The sequence below is a fragment of the Pseudophryne corroboree genome, chromosome 5 (genome assembly GCF_028390025.1).
Source record: "Pseudophryne corroboree isolate aPseCor3 chromosome 5, aPseCor3.hap2, whole genome shotgun sequence".
Lineage (NCBI taxonomy): Eukaryota > Metazoa > Chordata > Amphibia > Anura > Myobatrachidae > Pseudophryne > Pseudophryne corroboree.
The window spans coordinates 39083089-39091595 of NC_086448.1; the positions used below are offsets into that span (position 1 = coordinate 39083089).

The window sequence follows — 8507 nt, forward strand, 5'->3', positions numbered from 1 at the left end:
AGACTGGGCGGCACTCAGGAGACTGTTCAATCAATTTTCTTTATTGCAAAGACATCCTACAATTGTTTCGGGCGTCCGCCCGTCGTCAGGGATGTACAACATAGAATAAACCAACATTAAATACCCTCACAGAGACTTCCCACAAACATAATTTAAAATTAACTCACCCCACCTGCGTGTCAGCCCTCCGATCTGCACACCACGCTGACCGCTGCTCTCACACACTGTGCAGCGGCTTCCATGCGGCGGGTGACGTCATCGGAAGGCGCCCGCAAGCAGGGACGAGCATAACAACACGTTGCCGAGGCAACCAAACTAAACAAAAAACAACTTCATGCGCACGGAGCATCTCATCTATGAAAAAAAACAGAACATAGATTTTACGATGCTACCAAATCATATGACCAAATAATAACAATGCAAATAAGCAAAAGAGTTATACAATAATACAAAAAATAAAGAAAGAAAACATATATTATAAAAAACACGTATATAAAACATGAGACACTGCAGACAAAATAAGATCCACCACCTAATAAAAAATATATTAGCATCATTATATGTCCAGAACCCTCCCCAGGTAGTTTCATTATAGCTATTTGCTTATAATAATTTATTTATATTGCCATTCAACACAAACAGCATATGCCAAACACCCATATTTAGTTAGACATTAATTTATGGTATACTAAAAACGCCTCAATGGACTTACAAAAAACTATGCAGTCCATGCTGTTCATTCAGCCCTTTCGGGGACAATGTGTCCAACCTGAAAATCCACTGACTTTCTAACTGAAGCAATTTCCTACCTCTATTACCACCACGAATAGACGGTGGTACATGGTCTATTATCTTACTTCTAATGCTAGCAATACTGTGCGACCGTTGCGCACAGTGGCGAGCCATGGGTTGGTCACTAGAACCTTTCTATGTGGGTAAGACAGAATGTCAATTTAAAGAAAGGATGGCAAACCATAGGTCTGCAATCAGGGCTGCCCTTGAGTCAGGTTCTAGTGACCAACCCATGGCTCGCCACTGTGCGCAACGGTCGCACAGTATTGCTAGCATTAGAAGTAAGATAATAGACCATGTACCACCGTCTATTCGTGGTGGTAATAGAGGTAGGAAATTGCTTCAGTTAGAAAGTCAGTGGATTTTCAGGTTGGACACATTGTCCCCGAAAGGGCTGAATGAACAGCATGGACTGCATAGTTTTTTGTAAGTCCATTGAGGCGTTTTTAGTATACCATAAATTAATGTCTAACTAAATATGGGTGTTTGGCATATGCTGTTTGTGTTGAATGGCAATATAAATAAATTATTATAAGCAAATAGCTATAATGAAACTACCTGGGGAGGGTTCTGGACATATAATGATGCTAATATATTTTTTATTAGGTGGTGGATCTTATTTTGTCTGCAGTGTCTCATGTTTTATATACGTGTTTTTTATAATATATGTTTTCTTTCTTTATTTTTTGTATTATTGTATAACTCTTTTGCTTATTTGCATTGTTATTATTTGGTCATATGATTTGGTAGCATCGTAAAATCTATGTTCTGTTTTTTTTCATAGATGAGATGCTCCGTGCGCATGAAGTTGTTTTTTGTTTAGTTTGGTTGCCTCGGCAACGTGTTGTTATGCTCGTCCCTGCTTGCGGGCGCCTTCCGATGACGTCACCCGCCGCATGGAAGCCGCTGCACAGTGTGTGAGAGCAGCGGTCAGCGTGGTGTGCAGATCGGAGGGCTGACACGCAGGTGGGGTGAGTTAATTTTAAATTATGTTTGTGGGAAGTCTCTGTGAGGGTATTTAATGTTGGTTTATTCTATGTTGTACATCCCTGACGACGGGCGGACGCCCAAAACAATTGTAGGATGTCTTTGCAATAAAGAAAATTGATTGAACAGTCTCCTGAGTGCCGCCCAGTCTCCTATCTGCAATTGGAATTCGTTCCTAGGGAGAGCACCGGAGCAGCTGATATGTAAGCAAGGGGAGTGCCGGCTGTTTGGATGATATATATATATATATATATATATATATATATATGCATGTCTAATATGCTATATGTATATATATATATATATATATATATATGGTGGGGGGGGGATGAGGTATTTCAAGCGACCAAGGTGTCTAATCAATGATGAAGAAAAACAGGTACTATAAAATAGTATAATTTAATATTAGGAGTACAAAGCACTAAAAAAGAGTAACATGCAAAAAAAAATGGAATTAAAATGTAGCTAAGTCGGTACAAAAAAGAAGTAAAAAGGGAAGGGGGTTTAGGCTAAAAAATATCAAGGGCACACGTATCAGAATTCATAAGAATACATAAAAAACACTAAAAAAAATTTTTTTTTAAATACAAAATGCATAGGATAAAACACAGGAAAAGGTGAGGAGAGGTAGCTTATCTTTTAAGAGTATGAGATGAAATCAGAATGTCACCCAACGCGTTTCGTCCCTCATGGACTTCATCAAAGGGTAATGTAATGCTAGAGACAGAACATATTTATACCTTAAGACTATGGGAAGTGCTGCTGACATCACTTCCTGTTGGATTAATTGGTAAACACAGACCTATAGTAAAAATGCGAATCTGTGCGGGTACATGTGAAGGGAATATAATGGAGAACATTGCTAGTATGTTTTCTAGTTAAAACGAGACATAATTTTAGGTTTAAAACATCAAAAAACGGGTGTATCCGTCCACTTCCGGTCCGGAGTATGTTGCTGATGACATCCGCCCCATGTCCGCCCCACTTCCGCCCCACTTCCGGCGGCTGTGAAATGCTTCTGCGCATGCGCCTAGTAGGCACAGACGTGATAGACAATGTCCGTGCATTAGCTTCTTAGTTGGAGCGGCGGCCATCTTTTTGGTTATTTATGTGAGATGCGTCACAGTGCTTCCGTGATGCAAAGTTCTGTTTGATGCTTTTAAAGTCGTAAATGCGTCCATAGAGGTGGTGTGGCTCCCCATCGGGTATATAAAGGGAAAAGAAATACTTCATTCAGATGGCAGCAAAAAACGGAGGATAATAGAAATGAAATGTTTATATATATATATATGGGGAGAAATAAATGAAGCATATATATCATAAGTGGAGAAGGAAAAACATCAATTATTCATATATGAATGATGGTAAATGAAACAATATATATATATATATTTGAAGAGGCAAAATGAAGAAAGATGAAAATAAAATAAAAATAAAAATAAAAATACAAGAAAAATAAAAATAAAAATAAAATAAAAATGTATGCAAATGAAACATAAATAAAAGTAGAAATAATAAAATCAAAATGAAAATGGAAATGAAAATTATAACCGCATTGGTAGATGAAAGGCAGGAGGGAGGGAGGGAGAGGGGACTGGGAGGGACGGAGGAGGGAAAGTAAGGGGGAACTCATGAAACCTCGGGAACCGGGTGATGATGAGTCAATGGGTAATACCATTAAGAAAGTTTAAACTAGTTGTATGGAACTTAGTGGGATTCATCTTGCGAGAGTGAAAGTACTGGGTGATACTAGGTCCATACGTACTACGGACCAGAAAAACATCCATAAGCTACTGAGAGTTTGTCAGAAGTTTCCCCTTTTTGCCTCTATGTTTACAACACCCGGTCTCCCAAGGAGGTCTCCCATCCTTGCTTAGCTTCCAAGATCGGACGTTGTTGGGCGTCCCCAAGGAGGTATGGTTGTAATGTTTATGGCTGGGTTGGAAACATGTCCTCTCAGTTCAAAGGATGGCACTACTTGCCCAGAAGTTGGGGGAGTGTAGTGAAAGCAGGAACTACCAAGGTAGGATGAGAGATGTGAGGGCTTGTAATAGGGAAGGTGGAAGTTATAAAATTGACACATGCGGGTGTCCTACCAAGTGTAGTGGTAACTAACCCGCCACTGATGTTCCCTGGCGAACTCCCAAACAGGTACTGATCAGTTCGAGTTGTTGACCATATAATAAGATACGCCCCACCAAGGTGGTGATGTTCATGCGGATCAAGAGAGAAGGGAAGGGAGAGGTAAGCGTAAGGGTGGGAGTGGCTTAAATTATAAAAAAGGTGCTATCTCGTACCCTTCGTTGAAACCATCCGGATGGAGAGTATTAAGTTCGAGTATTTTGGAAAGACTTTCTGTTTGGATGGAGGTATCTACATATGTTACACCCAAAAGGAGTATCAGATTAAACAATTCATCAATTGCAACACCTCGTCAGTAATATACCTTCTGGAGTGTCCATGTAAACTGAAGTATATAGGGAAAACTAAAAGACCCCTTAAAATACGCATCCAGGAACACGTTAGGAATATTAAGAACAAAGTCCTCACCCATGCAGTTTCCAAACATTTCCATCTTTTCCATAACTCGGATCCAGAGACATTAACATACAAAGGCATCGAACTAGTAGCACTGGGAGCCAGAGGAGGAGACCTTTCAAATCTCCTTTCCAGGAGAGAGATGTATTGGATATACAAACTTAATACTCTCCATCCGGATGGTTTCAACGAAGGGTACGAGATAGCACCTTTTTTATAATTTAAGCCACTCCCACCCTTACGCTTACCTCTCCCTTCCCTTCTCTCTTGATCCGCATGAACATCACCACCTTGGTGGGGCGTATCTTATTATATGGTCAACAACTCGAACTGATCAGTACCTGTTTGGGAGTTCGCCAGGGAACATCAGTGGCGGGTTAGTTACCACTACACTTGGTAGGACACCCGCATGTGTCAATTTTATAACTTCCACCTTCCCTATTACAAGCCCTCACATCTCTCATCCTACCTTGGTAGTTCCTGCTTTCACTACACTCCCCCAACTTCTGGGCAAGTAGTGCCATCCTTTGAACTGAGAGGACATGTTTCCAACCCAGCCATAAACATTACAACCATACCTCCTTGGGGACGCCCAACAACGTCCGATCTTGGAAGCTAAGCAAGGATGGGCCCGGTCAGTACAAGGATGGGAGACCTCCTTGGGAGACCGGGTGTTGTAAACATAGAGGCAAAAAGGGGAAACTTCTGACAAACTCTCAGTAGCTTATGGATGTTTTTCTGGTCCGTAGTACGTATGGACCTAGTATCACCCAGTACTTTCACTCTCGCAAGATGAATCCCACTAAGTTCCATACAACTAGTTTAAACTTTCTTAATGGTATTACCCATTGACTCATCATCAGTCTTCACCCGGTTCCCGAGGTTTCATGAGTTCCCCCTTACTTTCCCTCCTCCGTCCCTCCCAGTCCCCTCTCCCTCCCTCCCTCCCGCCTTTCATCTACCAATGCGGTTATAATTTTCATTTCCATTTTCATTTTGATTTTATTATTTCTACTTTTATTTATGTTTCATTTGCATACATTTTTATTTTATTTTTATTTTTATTTTTATTTTTCTTGTATTTTTATTTTTATTTTTATTTTATTTTCATCTTTCTTCATTTTGCCTCTTCAAATATATATATATATTGTTTCATTTACCATCATTCATATATGAATAATTGATGTTTTTCCTTCTCCACTTATGATATATATGCTTCATTTATTTCTCCCCATATATATATATATATATAAACATTTCATTTCTATTATCCTCCGTTTTTTGCTGCCATCTGAATGAAGTATTTCTTTTCCCTTTATATACCCGATGGGGAGCCACACCACCTCTATGGATGCATTTACGACTTTAAAAGCATCAAACAGAACTTTGCATCACGGAAGCACTGTGACGCATCTCACATAAATAACCAAAAAGATGGCCGCCGCTCCAACTAAGAAGCTAATGCACGGACATTGTCTATCACGTCTGTGCCTACTAGGCGCATGCGCAGAAGCATTTCACAGCCGCCGGAAGTGGGGCGGAAGTGGGGCGGACATGGGGCGGATGTCATCAGCAACATACTCCGGACCGGAAGTGGACGGATACACCCGTTTTTTGATGTTTTAAACCTAAAATTATGTCTCGTTTTAACTAGAAAACATACTAGCAATGTTCTCCATTATATTCCCTTCACATGTACCCGCACAGATTCGCATTTTTACTATAGGTCTGTGTTTACCAATTAATCCAACAGGAAGTGATGTCAGCAGCACTTCCCATAGTCTTAAGGTATAAATATGTTCTGTCTCTAGCATTACATTACCCTTTGATGAAGTCCATGAGGGACGAAACGCGTTGGGTGACATTCTGATTTCATCTCATACTCTTAAAAGATAAGCTACCTCTCCTCACCTTTTCCTGTGTTTTATCCTATGCATTTTGTATTTAAAAAATTTTTTTTTTTTAGTGTTTTTTATGTATTCTTATGAATTCTGATACGTGTGCCCTTGATATTTTTTAGCCTAAACCCCCTTCCCTTTTTACTTCTTTTTTGTACCGACTTAGCTACATTTTAATTCCATTTTTTTTTGCATGTTACTCTTTTTTAGTGCTTTGTACTCCTAATATTAAATTATACTATTTTATAGTACCTGTTTTTCTTCATCATTGATTAGACACCTTGGTCGCTTGAAATACCTCATCCCCCCCCCACCATTTTTAGAAACCAGTAGGCATATATACCAGTGCTTACAATTTTTTGAGGTGCCTGAGCTGACGCCCTAAACTGCATAAGGGAGTGTCCATCAGGTGTTGTTCTGCTATTTACTACAGAACATATATATATTTTTTCCTCTACTGTTGTTTATAAACCTTAGATACTGTATCTGTGGCGCTGCCAGCTTCTTTTTGCACATATATATATATATATATACACACACACACGCTAGTTTTACGGTCCCAGCATATACTGGGTCACCTCAGTCACCACCCTCGTGCTTGTCTCCACCCAGTTCTGGAAACCCACTCATGCAAATCCTGCGTTTGCCACTGCGCGTCTACTGCGCATGTGCAGGTCTCCAGAAACATGGTGGCCGCCATGTTCCGGAGACCAATTTAACTACTGTGCATGCACAGCAGCCATGTTGGCTCCAATTTTCGCCACGACTGCAGTGCCTGATGCTGGACTATGGAAGGTAAGTATTATAATATGGGTGCATTATGTGCAGTGTGGGCCCCCTCTGGACCCAGGGGCCCATGTGCGCCACACCCATTGCACCCATTATAGAAACGCCAATGAGCAAGGGGGTTGGAACACAATGACACAATCATAGTGCCGTGCCCCGTACAGTACCACCCTTTTGGAGAATGTACCAACCAATTAGCTCCTAACTGACATGTTACAGGCTGGGTTTGAATAATGACAGTCAGGGGCTGATTAGTTGGTACTTTGGGCAGAATGCAGGAAGCTTAAAAATGCGGCCAAACCTCTGAAAATGCTATTTGGCTGGCTGCCACATTTGCACCAAGCCCCGGAGTGCGATAGATTCCAATGCTTGGATGTGGTGGGCGACGCCATCTTAGCATCACTCGGCGAATGTGTAGCTAGAACTCGGGTCTTAAACCCGGAAGTCCTATCATCGCAACGGACAGCTCTTACCGCAAGAGCGTCCTTTGTCATTTCCTTCATGCATACAGCGATATGCATAAAGTGAGCGCTGGGATGCATCGCAAGCAAAATGCGATGCTTAATGCATCCCACCGTTTATCGTTTCCCCATTTCTCTCTCTCCAAGCTTTGATACAGTACATATGCTGTGTTCTCTTAATCCACAAACTAAAACAAAAAGATATATATATATTTTATTGTATATATATTTTAATTAGCACTTGTAAAAATAATGGCGCTGGTCAAAACAGGCTCCCATAAGTGTGTCACTAAATTAATCTTTAGGATGCCAGATGCCACCCCTTGTGCCAGTTTCCGTGCCCAGGACTGTATTAGCCTGAATTGCCAAACCCAGTTTATCTCTCACAGACAGATGACAAATGGTCTCAGGCTCGGAAAGCTTTGTGATATTTTTTGCGTCAGTCATTACTCACTGTTCTTCTGTGGGGTATTGTGATTAAATGTCAGGGATGCATTGGGGAATTCTCAGTTCTGTGCCGCTAATAAAACATTTGTCTAATGTGTGAGGTCTGCACTTCGAAGCCACACAGAGCTGTCATTTATCATGTTCCGTCCTGGCTGCACGTAGATATCCCAGTATACTGTGTGCCAAACTGTCTGGCTGTATTCAATGCTCACATTTTATGTGACTGCAATATGAAAAACTCCCTAAAGTTTTGCTGTTACCGTGTGATATTAAACATTAAAAGTACCTCCAATCTGAATGCATTAGTAATACATGTCTGTGCTGCATATAAGGGGGCTTATTCGCACACAAAGTGTCTGTAGTGGAAGGTGGCTGCAGATGCTAGATTTACTACCGTATGCTAAGGCAAAATTCCGTTCAGGTAATATAGGGGTTCGTGTGTGCAAGTGGAAACCCGTGCTGCCATTGATGTTATGCCACCCGCTGCAACCGCCTACCTCCTGATGGGCAGTCCCCCGCACCCACGGAAGAGTAGCTGAATCTCCCGCATCCCTCCATCTTCCTAGTGAAGCTAGCAGGATAAAGAGATTATACCTGG

General features: G+C 41.1%; 1 pseudogene; it reads left to right on the top strand.

Moving 5' to 3' along the window:
* The first annotated feature begins 4881 nt into the window (after window positions 1-4881).
* LOC134930442 (5S ribosomal RNA) lies at window positions 4882-5000 on the top strand (annotated as a pseudogene).
* Window positions 5001-8507: the final 3507 nt, after the last annotated feature.